General features: G+C 50.4%; 1 long non-coding RNA gene across 1 annotated transcript in view; it reads left to right on the top strand.

The window, feature by feature from the left end:
- The first annotated feature begins 552 nt into the window (after positions 1 to 552).
- Positions 553 to 12,205, top strand: part of LOC144371630 (uncharacterized) — a 75,572-nt gene continuing 63,919 nt past the window's right edge. The window contains exon 1 of the long non-coding RNA XR_013431583.1: positions 553 to 699. This is a non-coding gene — a long non-coding RNA (uncharacterized LOC144371630). The remainder of the gene's footprint in view (positions 700 to 12,205) is intronic.

Genomic DNA, 12,205 nt, shown 5'->3' on the forward strand with positions numbered 1-12,205 from the left:
ATGTCTGGGTGTGCTGGTGCCCATCTGTAATCTCAGTGACCTGGGAGGCTGATATAGGTGGATTGCAAGTTTAAACCCAGCCTCAGCAACTTAGTGAGAGTGGTCTCTAAATATAAAAAATAAAAAGGGTCTGGGATGTGGTTCAATCCCTGGTCCCATATTTTATTTATATATATATATAAACATTTTTTTTTGCCTTCATGGTTTTCTTGGTTGAGGCTGGCTTGGGGCATGAAGGGTTGAAGACCTGAAGATGAAGTACCATCTGCAGACTGGCACAAAGGTCTCAGTTCATAAGGTTGGTGAGACAGTCATGAAAGAACTAGAATTTTTTTTTTTAAGCAGAGATTGTACCCACGGGTGCTTAACCACTGTACCACATCCCCAGCCCTTATTTATTTTTTTTATTTTTAAATTTTGAGACACAGTCTCACTAAGTTGATGAAGTTGCCCTTGAACTTTAGATCCTCTTGCCTCAGCCTCCTGAGCCACTGCCCCTGGCTTAATGAAGCAGTTTGAATGTCAAGGTGAGGAAGACTGGGCAATCTTTTGGATATTTATGGCACAGTTTCACTTGCTCACTTAACATGTTCTAATGGCTCCCAGCATTCTTAGGATACAGGCTAAATTCCCTCCAATAGCCAGTAAGGCCTAGGTGCTCAGGTGCCTAGCGATTTCTGCAGGCTCATCTCCTACCAGGTAAGACCCTATCCCCCAATTTATAGCTTTGCCTCTCTATATCCACAGCATCATGTGATCAAGTTTCTCAATTGCTGAACGTTCTCTTTTACTTCTGGCCTTTGTACATACTCTTAGCTCTGTGAGAGGACTTCAATGATCCACATACAGGATTTGATTAATCCCTTCCTTCCTTCCTTCCTTCCTTCCTTCCTTCCTTCCTTCCTTCCTTCCTTCCTTCCTTCCTTCCTTTCCTCTTTCCTTTTTTGGTGATGGGAATTGAACTCAGGGATACTCTACCACTAAGCTACATCCCCAGTCCTTTGTATTTTGTATTTTAAGACAAGAGTCTCACTAAGTTGCTGAGGCTGGTCTCAAACTTGCCATCCTCCTGCCTTAGCCTCTTGAGTCACTGAGATTACATACATAACCATTGTGCCTGGCCCAATACTCTTCTTCTGGATTCCCTCAGCCCCTGGGATTACATCCATCTCAACTTCTTGTCAACTGATCAGTGATTTTCTGGTTACTTATTGGATGAGACTATAAATTGAAGTGGGTGCAGGGATTGTGACTTGCTCACTGCTGTCCCCCAAAAATGATGTCCGGCTGATAGGTGGTGACATTATTCCTAGAGTCCAAGGATGAATTGTGTTTTAGGAGTGGGGCTGTGGGGAAGGGGAAAGAAGAGCTTTGCTTTAGAATTAGTTGAGCTGGAGGTGTCTGAGGGTCACCCTGGAGGACACGTGCAGGAGGCTGTCCACTCTGTGGGCCAGGAGCTCAAAAGGAGCAGTTTGGACTGGAATGGTCTGCTGAGAGGTGAGAGCTAAAACTGTGGGAATGAATTTGAAACTTGATGTTTTTGATTCCTAAGTCAACAGCCAGCCAAGAACCAGTCTATTTTGAAACACTGGTGGCCAAGGACATGACAGGAAGAGAGGGAGGGAGGCAGTGGGAGGTGGCGCCCTCCCCCTGTGGGGTTCAGGGGGATCCCTCCTCTGGAACTGCCCCAGCTGTCACACACCTCTGCAGGGAGAGAGGGCCCGGCTGGGGAGGTGGCTTGGGAAGGCAGGCTGGACAGAGTAGAGGTCCTGCTGGCCTCTCTCTGTACTCCCCACCCCTCCAGGTTCTCCCAGTTCTCCCTGGGGCCTTCCCCTGGCTGGAGCCCACGGAACCTGGTTTGTGGTGTGTTCCCCCATCTCCACGGGCTCATGACACCCCTTTCCCTCCTGCCTCTTCCCTGCCCTAGGCCAGCCTCGGTAACTCGATGCGCCTTCTCTTTCCTCAGCAGGGCCAGGAACCATGCCAAGCGCTGTGCTTCCTGGCCTGGGGTGACTCAGGCTTCCCTCCCCAGACCCCCCGCCCTCAGCCCCAGAGTCATGCCATACGCTGAGCAACAGAGGAACGGAGGGCCGTGGAGGCAGGCCCAGACCCCGACTCCTAATGCCAGCCAGGTGGCATTCCAGTGAGGGGTACAAGGAACAGGGTCAGAGCTACAGGTACTGCGGGCAAACTGTCAGGACTGGGGACAGCTCGGAGGCCTGGCAGGCTAGCATCAGCACATCATGACCATACCTTAGAAACCAAGGAGTCCAGAAGTACGGATTATGTTGCAAGGTCAAGCTCATTTTGCAGCAGGCCAAGTCTTCTCCTGTCCAGACTCTGAGTTCTCCACTACAAATGAAGAAGACATTTGAGATCCATGGGCCTAACATCAAGTCCTGGTACCACCTCTTCCTTGCTGGACAACTTGGAGCAAGGAAGTCACTTTGCTTGTGGAAACCTCAGTTTGCTCATCTGTACAATGGGGACAAGAATAATCCCTTCCTCCCAGGGTTGTTGTGAAGATGAGAAGCACATGGGGAGTGCTTTGGGAACAGTCAGGGGCTGTCATAGGAGGGGTGTTATATTTATCTACATAGCTTGGATGGAGAAGAAACAGGTGGCTTTTTGCTTCTCTGTCATCTGGGGGGCACATTCCCCAGTTCTTTCCACTTGATACAGTGGGATTCCTTGAGGCCTTGACCCATGGAGGGTCAGGACTCAGAACGCTGGGTTCATGTGTGGCTGGAGGATCTTCTGCAAGCAGCTGGACTCTTTGGAGCCCCCGAGAGGTGTACAAGGAGGGGCAGGGAGAGGGCGATCTTTCTCCTCTCCACTTCCCCTCCCAACTGCTCTCCCTCCTTGTGGCTGACATGATCAAAGCAGAGGTTCACACAGAGGTGAGGCTCAAAGGCCCAGCAATGCCCTTCCCAGATGTGGCGTGGGGAGGGGGTTGCAGAAGAAATGTGGCCATGTGGAGGGCTTGTGCGTGCGTGATCAGAGAACAGGGCTGGGTGGGGCAGGGGCTGGGGGCGAGTTCCTTGCATTGCTGAGGGTTTGCTCTTTTCTCTTGGTTGCTGGGAGGCCTTGGTATTCACCCCTCCCCTGTGCTCCCTGCAGAGCTGTGCCCGAGGTCCCCACTCAGGCCCAGTAGGAAAGAAGAGCAGGCCATCTACCTGGCTGGCCACAGAGTGCATTAGCAGGCCACCCACCTGAGCAGCTGTGCAACACTCTGCCCCCGGAGTGCCACCTTGCCTCTCAGTTGCATGTGCACCCACGGGAACCCTCGATTCCTGGGCCAACCATTGGAGAACTCTTCTGCTGGCCCCTGATGGCACAAGCGTCTGACGTGTCCCACTGCCTGGGTTTTGCCCGCCCCTTGCATGCATAAAAAGTGGCCTGTGCTAGGGAGCAGGGGTGTCGTCCTCCTGGCCCAGAACAGGGCCTCCTGTGTGGCAGGAGGGCTGTGCACTGGCCTGGGCTGGCTGGAGAGGCAGGGCTCAGCTCTGCAGCTCTAAGGCCTCCTGCAAGGGAAGATGGGAACAGAAACCGTTGCTTTGTTTTAGAGAAGAGGAAGAAAGATGCTGTCCCTCCTGGGTCCACTCCAGTGTCCCAGGGGCTTGTCTGCCAACTCGACCAGGAAATGTGCCTTCCAAACAATGCCCAGGCCAGCCCGCCCTATGCCCCACTTCCCATCCTTGGTGGAGATCTTGGGGGAGACGCCTCTGACCATTGTTTCCAGAGACAGCTCACTAGGGTCAGGCCTAGGACAGGCTGGGGTCCTCAGCCCCCACACCCTATAGGGAGGCACATGATGTCCCAGAGAAACAGTCCTTCCAGCCTTTGTTCTTGGCTGGGCAGGAAGCCACACAGGACACCAGGGTTGGGTGAAAGGCAATTATTAGGTAGACCGTTTCCCTTTTGATTTCCCTTGGGAAGGGTTTTGAATGAGAGGAGACCGAGGTAAGGAGCAGCTACTTGGCTCAGGATCATGGCAGAGTTAGAATGGCACCTTAACATGGAAGGAACCCTAGAGTTGATTTAGTTACCCGATTGAATTTTGGGGAATGGGTTTGTCTTGATCAGGGTTGTGTCCTCATAGATGAGAACCATGCCTGGCACAAAGTAAGTGTTCAATAAATATTTGTTGGGTGTATGACTCTCTCTGCATTCCAATCTGATTTTCCACTCACATCACCGAAAGCTGACAATTCTCCTGGTGCTCTGGACTGGGAGTTCTGTTATGTCCCTCTCTCCCTCCCTCCCTCCGCCCTTCCTTCCTTCCTTCTTCCCCTCCTTCCCTCCCTCTTTTCTTTTTTTTCTTTTCCTTTTCTTGCTCTTTCTTTCTTTTAGCACTGGGGATTGAACCCAGGGGTGCTTTTCCACTGAGCCACATCCCCAGCACTCTTTATTTTTTATTTTGAGACAGGGCCTCAAAAAAAGTGGCTGAGGCTAGTCTCCAACTTGCAATCCTGCTGCCTCAGCCTCCCCAGTCACAGGCCTATGTCACTATGTCCGACTAGCCACATTACTCTCTAGCCACATTGCTTTTTAGCTAAAGGACGGCAGGACTTGGTTTCTTTCTTTGCAAAATGGAGATAGTTGTTTCCATCTCTAAGTTGTTGAGAGTCATTTTCCTGAGGTACCTTTGGGAGTTGTCCTTGGTGCATAGTTTAAATATTATTCTTTCCCCTTTCTTCTCTCTGAGTCTTCTGTTCCAGCAGCCTTAGACATTCCTTATTATTTCCTTTGATCCTCACAACAAGCACTATCAGACGTGGTGTTGGCAAGATCCCCATTTTACAGATGTTGAAACTGAGGCCAGATGAGAGCCATTGTGGTCATACAGAATGGGCGAGTCAGGGTTTGAACAGCATTCTATCTGGTTCCTCATGTTATTCTCTGATGTAATACATGCCCCTTCCCACAGATGATAGCTTCTGTCTGACTCTAGCCTTGGGATGTCAGGCCCTTCTCTGTATTTCTAGGGCCTTGCTTTCTTCAGCTATCTGATGGGAACAATTATCCCACATGCCCCACCCTTGATGACAACCAAATTGGACTGACCACTGGTTGCCATCCCTCTGAGTGACTTGGACTGCCCTCCTCCAGGCATTCTTGGGGAGGTAGCTGAAACCCCCACCCTTTTGTGCTCTTTCCAGGAAATATATCCAAAAGCAAGGGAGTGAGAGGGACATTATTAGCGGGATAATAATTGGGTCAACTGTTGTTTATTAAAACAGCAGTAAATCATTTTAAAAACTATCAGCAACAAATGACTTTTGACACAGTACAACCGATGAGGACACCCCAGTGCACTGCAGCTCCTCAGGGAGAACTGCTGGTGTTTCTGATTGCTCTTTCGGGAATGTGTAAAGTCCCATGCAAATGCGAGCAATGACTAGCATTGTTCTTATAATTAGCATTGTTCTTATTCTGGGAGGGAGGGTATCCTGTAAAGATTAAGACCAGAGGCTCAGAAGCCAAACTACTTGGGTTAAAATGCTGGCTCAGCCACTTCCTGGCTGTATAACACTAGGCAAGTTACTTGTTAGCTTGAGACCTCAGTTTCTCCACCTGCTAAATGGGAATAATAACAGTATCCACTTACCAGGGTTGTGTGAGAATCAAATGAGATATGCTAAAAGTGCTTTGCACGGTGGCTAGTTCAATGGTTCACAAACTACAACTGCCGGGCAAGTCTGTTTTACTGCCTGTGTTTATAAATAAAGTTTTATTGGACATAGCCATATTGATTAGCTTACCCATCATCCATGGCTGGTTTGTGCTACAACAACAGAGATGAGTGATTGCAACATTAACTCCATAGCCTGCGAAGCATAAGATGTTTATTCTCTGGTCCCAGGCAGAAAGAAAGTCTGCCAACCCTTGTGCTAGTTCATAGGTGAATTACCCAGTTAATATTAGCTGCTGTTACTCCACTTCATTTAATTCTTCCAACAGCTCATTCATTGTGAACATGAGGATCCAACTCCAGAGAGGGGAAGTGACTTGTCCAAGGCCACACAGCTAGGATGGTTCAGGACTGGGAGTTGAACTTTCAGCTCCAGGAACTTTCTAGAATGTGATACTGACCAGGGATTCTCCCATGCTTGGAGGCCTTGGGCTTTGAGTTCTTCCTAAATTAGGACTTAGGAGGAACTGGCTTAGCTCCCTAGGCCAGGAAGGCCCACTGCCAAGCCCAGGGACACCTCCTCCCTCTCTGTGCCAAAGGCTCTACCCAGCCAGCAGGCACAGAACAGCTTTTTTGCACCATTTAGGCCTTTCAACAGCCTTGTCTGCCTTCCTCTCCTTGGGCCCATGCCTTGCTAGGCTGGGCTTCAGGGGCCGCCTCCCTGGGTGATTGATGTTTCTGTTCCCCACTCAGGACTCTGGTATCTGCTTATTGGCCTTGCCCTTGTTCTTGTAATGGACTGGTCTGAGGCCATTTCCATTTCCTTTGGTGTGTTCTTCTGTCCGATAGCAACTATGACATAATTATGTTGTTCTCCCTTATCCTTAATCCTCTCAAACTGCCTTGTTATCTTTAATTTCCTGTCCATTTCCCATACCGGGGAGTTAAATGGAGCTAAGTCAGGCCCGCAGTGATGGAGTAGCGTGGGAAAGCTCAGAGATGCTCACCCTGGGTCCCTGGAGCCCAGAGAGGTAGCTTGGGCCCCGGAGCCTATGGGGGCTGGCAGGATACACCACCCCCCAGGCTGGACCCCCGCTGCTCCAAACCAGAAATCATTAGCAGACAGCAGATGGGTCTCTGGGATCTTCCTCCCACTTGGGCAGTCTAGGTTCTTTTGAACTAGTAGGATCAATAACCTCCAACGTTTCCACCTCCCCTAGCCACCTATATCAAATAATCCACTCTCAGATACCTGTCCCAGTGTCCCTAAGTCTCATGGACCCACAATGACAGGCCCAGGACAAATTCTACCTAGACTGTGCTGTGTGTGTGTGTGTGTGTGTGTGTGTGTGTGTGTGTGTGTGTGCATGCATGCATATATGTGCAGTCTTGCACGTGTCCCCATGACCACAGACTTCCTTTGGCACAGAGTCTGGCATATGCTAGACACTCCGGATGTGGCATTTCCTGCCTCTCTTGGGTGACCATCGTGCCTAAGGTTCAGCAGAACTAGTCAGATCAGCACACCATAGATATTTATTAAATGACTAGATTGATGAAGCGTGTTCTTCCTAAAAGTGTCCTCTGTGCGTGTATTCATGTGCATATGTGTGCGTGTGTGTGAAATGGCTGCACCCTGGGCATGGAGTGTGTGTACAGTATGTGTTACATGTAGGCAGCAGTGTGCACGACATGTTGCTCTGTTTGTCCCCAGGGGTTTGGGTGCAGGCAGGAAAGCACAGTCATTCAGAATCTGGGGCGCATACTCAGAAGTCAGAGTGACCCAGACTTGAGTCCCAGCTCTGCACTTTCTCATGGTATCACCTTGGTCCCCTCAATCTATGGAAGTCCTAGCTTCGCTTCCTATAAAAAAGGAAAACATATTTCAAATACCAAACTCACAGGGATGTAGGGAGCTTTAAATGCTCCAGTGTAGATAAAACTCCTACTATGTGAATGACACATACTGAGTGCCCTACAGGGGACAGTGGCTGATGGTGAGGATGATAATTAGGATGTGGAGCAGCTTGCCTGTCAGGGGCACATGGCGGTGCCCGAGTGGGAATGCAAGCGTGTGCATGTGCTTGCTGTCGTGGGATGTTGTATGATGACGAGTCTAGAAGGATTGGGTAGCCCCTGGAGACGCCCCTTGGGAAGGGAAACTCAAAAAGCAGGGGCACAAGTAGCTTCAGGCACAGGGTGATCTGGGAGCTGCTGAGACTTGGCTAGAAGTGTCTGATGCCCTTTTCTTTTTAATACTGTGACTTAATCCCAGAGACACTTTACCACGGAGCTACGCCCCAGTACCTTTTAGTTTTGAGACAGGGTCTCACTGACTTGCTGAAGCTGCCCCCAAACTTGCCATCTTCCTGCCTCAGCCTTTCCGAGATGGTGGGATTCCAAGTGTGTGCCACTGCGTCCAGCAGCATCTGGTGACTCACTGACCATGTTCCCTCTGAGCAGCAGAAGGAATGGGGTGGAGTGGGCAGAGGACTGTTGAGCTGGAGACTCAAGAAGCAGCCTCCAGCAGGGCAGCCTGAGTTTCCCCCGAGGACCTCCGTGGCTCTCCCCAGAGCACGTCAAACCTGGGCTTATCCTGGAGAGGGAAGGAGAGCCAGAGAGGGCGGGCAGGCTGCAGCACGGGCTGGCGAAGGTGGAGAGTGTGCAGGGCTGCAGGGAGGAGAGACTGCAAGAGGCTGAAGAGCAACAAGGAGCAGCAGGGAGCAGGGGGTGGGGAGGAGACAGAAGGGAAAAGGAAGGCCCCTCCCCCTCCCCTTCACCTCTGCTGTCCCCTGTAGGCTTCCCTTAGAGCCCCCCAGAGCCACCGGGCCAGTCTTAAGGGCCACCTCCAATGCCTGAGCTGCAACTGAGAACATGGAAGGGAACCAGAACAGCAGGGTGACTCAGGGGTGCCAGAATATGTGGGAGGCATGATCCTTAATCCAGAACAGAATCTGGGAGCCAGACACCCTAGCTCTAGCCCCAGTTCTCCTCCAGGACATTGTCCCGCTGTCAGGCCCTCTCCTGGGGCTTCCATATCTCAGGGCACCATCATCCAGCCTGACTATGGGCCCTCGTCACTTCTGAGGCTCTGCTGAGGGTCATCTGGGGTTTTCAGGTACTCTGGATGGGAGGCCACTGCCCTTACTGTTTGCAGTCCTGTCCCACTCTCATGCACTCTCCAGGATAGACCTGCACTCCGGCAAGGGATGCCTTCTTTGGCCATAGTTGATGTGGACATTAGAGGCCTCCATACTCCCCCACTCTGGGTCTTGACCCTCACTGTCTTTATTTTCTGTCTTAGAACCTATCACTTTTCTCTAGGCCTTTGAATGCAGGGGCCAAACTGATATATCTCATTAATGATAAAAAAAAAAATAGTGATGATTTTTGCCATTCTCAGGAATGACGGTGATTACCACCAATAAACATGGTGAAAGTGTCAATGGTGGCGATGAAAGTGTCAGTAACAATGGCATTGATGGTGGCGGTGGTGATGAAGGTCATGGTGAGGATAACAACAGAGTCAGTGATGGAGATGATGAGAGTGGTGGCAAGTGTGCTGATGGTAATGGTGTTAATGGACTCGGTAATGTTGACAGAGGTAGTGATGATGGTGGAGGCGATGGTGGAGGCGATGGTGGAGGTGATGGTGGGGGTGATGTTGGTGGAGGTGATGAAGGTCAAAGGGATGATGGTGGTGGAGGTGATGACGGTGATGTTAGAGGTAGAAATGGCAGCAAGGGAAAGGATGGGGGTGAAAACGATGATGGAGATAGTAAGAACCATGGTGATGACAGACATGGGGATAAGAGTGCAGATGTGGTGATGGTGTCAATGAAGGTGGTGATGATGGCGGCTGTGGTGCTTGCCGTAGTAGTAGTAGCAGTGCTGATGGTGCTGACTGACGCACATGTCTGGGAGCAGTGAATGAGACAGTGTCAGGATAGTGGAATTGGAGGTGAGAGTGGCAACGCTAATGGTTGTGATAGCAGTACAAATGGCGTGGAGGAGAGAAAGGGTAATGGCAGTGGTGATGACAAGCAGAGCAAACACAGAGGGCAGTGATGGTGATAATCTGATAACCGAGGATCTAAGAAGTCTACTTCCTACGCCTCTCATCATCCCTCTTCCTCTTCCTCCAGTGATTTTTGTCATACCCTGTATCTTACTTTGACTTTACTTTCCATGTTTCACCATCTCTGTGGAATTAGAAAATGGGGCCAATAAATAAAGCTACTGTGTAGCTGTTGGTTTTCAAAAGAGAAGCTGGGTTCCCCTGATCTCATTTGTTATTGCGGGTGTGTGAATTTAGGAAGTGGTGTCCCCCATTTCCACTAAAGTGAAAACAGAGAAGAATTGGCATCAGAGACTCACGTTGGGGGTTATGAAGAGCCTCGTGATGGTGGGGCAGGCCACACTGGAAGGTGATGTCAGGAAGGCTATGGAATGTCTTGCCTTTGAGATGGCTCACAACAAGAGAAGGCCCCCACTGGTGTCAAGGAAGCACGATGAATGGCTTTGGGAGTCTGAATATTTACCTTGCCAGGCAGGGACAGGAAGTAGATTTGTCTACTAAAACCTTGGGACGCGGGCTGGGGTGGTGGCTCAGTGGTAGAGCGCTTACCTTGCACACGTGAGGCCCTGGGTTCGATCCTCAGCACCACATAAAAAACTAAATCAATATTCTGTCCATCTACAACTAAAAAAATATTTTTAAAAACTTGGGATCCATCTCCAAGGCCAACAGGAAGGAGATGAGAAGAGGAGGTCAGGGAAGCCACAGGCAACCCAGCCTCGTGGTTTGGAGAAATGCTGGAGTTCTTGTACAGATCTCTTGTGGTTCTGAGTGGGAGGCGACCCGGGATTTGGGCCTCTGTGGCGCTGCCTCTGGCCCTGCATCTGCCAAGAGGCCACCCTCCAGGGACATTGCTTTCATTCCCCTGGCAGGCTGCGGTCAGAAGGAGGGGAAGAGGAAGGAAAGAGGGAGGGGACCCTGCTGACAATTCCCGGGAAGAATCTGATTTCTCCCACAAACTCTCTCGCAGCTCTTGCCTCCCCCGCAGTTCCCCTTTCTAGGCCCTCACCTCAATTCTGAAGGCCACTCACTTAGAGCCTTTGCAGGGACAAACTTTCTGTACCAAATGGAAGGGTACCTAGGCAGCTGGTCACATGGCGAGGGTAGGGGACACAGAATCCTGCCTCAAAACATGGGTTTTAGAATCATAAGCAGGGCCAAGTCCTAATTCCAATACTTACTCACTGTGTGACTTCAGGCCTAGAAATGTCACTCTGTGAACCTCAGTTCCTTCCTCTGTAAAATGAGAGACTATCTTACTGAGTTTATCAGGATTAAATGAGATAATATACACAAGGTACCTAATACACTACTTGGCCCCTGGTAGACAGATATTTGGGAAGCATTTGTCTTCGTTCCCATATTCCTATCACTTTCAGAAGAGAGCAGATATGCCTGACTCCTCTACCAGGCACCTTCCCAGGAGGGGATGCTGCCCACCTCACTATGACAGCTGAGTCTCTTCCCCCTGAGTCTGGAAAAGTCCACATCCTAAGACTAAGGGCCCAGGCATCCTGGTAACCCAGATGCTGGATTTGGAAGTGGTGGGTGGACTTGCTGGTGGTGTGACCTTGGTAATTGCTTTGCTTCTCTGGGTCTCCGTTTCCTCATCTGAAAATAAGGTTAATGCTCCCTGCTCTGCCAGCCTCACAGGGTTATTATTGGACTTGAATGAGATCATGCTTTGGGAACTGGAAAATGCTGGATATGTGTGGGTGAGAGGGAGAGAGAGAGAGAGTGAGAGAGTGAGGAAGGTGAGGCTTAGTCCTTGGAGACTGTGTTAACACCCAACTCTGGGGATTTCCCCTTGGAGATAACATTGTCAAAGTATTTGGGGGTTCAGGGCTGGCTGGGGATATGGATTTAAAGCTCAGTTCTGAGACCATCTGTGTTCTGCTTGTGAGGAGTGGGATAGGAGAGTTCATTTATGTCCCTTGGCCTGTGTCACATGTATGTATGTCAATTATGGGGTTTGAGTCAACTGCCTGGAGACATCTTGAACCAGGTGATGACCCAAAAGGCCAAAGGCCCCCCTCCTTCTTGTCCTCCCACCTTTTGGTCCTACTGAGACCTGAACTTGACTTGACCAGGCTGATCCTTCCCCACCCATCACAGGGCACTGTGGATCCCGTCCTTCTGGATGACCCAGAGTCAGAGGAGGGTTGTGTCCAAGTTGGGAGTTTGGAAGAGCTGCATATTCTTCTGGCATCTTCTGCCTGCAGGATGCACACAGGCCCTGCGTCTGAGGCCTGGCTGCTGTCACCATTAGTCCCCTTTCTCGCACCTGTCCTCACTAATGGTCCACTCTTCCTTCACACGATAATGGCCAAGTGCTTCACACCTTCAGTTCTTATCAGTGGATCTTCTTTCTCCTGACTAATGTCTCATTCTCCACTGCAGCATCTGGGCAACCAGGGTGCCCTGTGCCTACAATGTTCCCCCTTTGTAGGAGAGCACTGTGGTGGGGACATATCCCATAGCTGCCAGTGTGA

Source organism: Ictidomys tridecemlineatus, chromosome X (assembly GCF_052094955.1).
Source record: "Ictidomys tridecemlineatus isolate mIctTri1 chromosome X, mIctTri1.hap1, whole genome shotgun sequence".
Lineage (NCBI taxonomy): Eukaryota > Metazoa > Chordata > Mammalia > Rodentia > Sciuridae > Ictidomys > Ictidomys tridecemlineatus.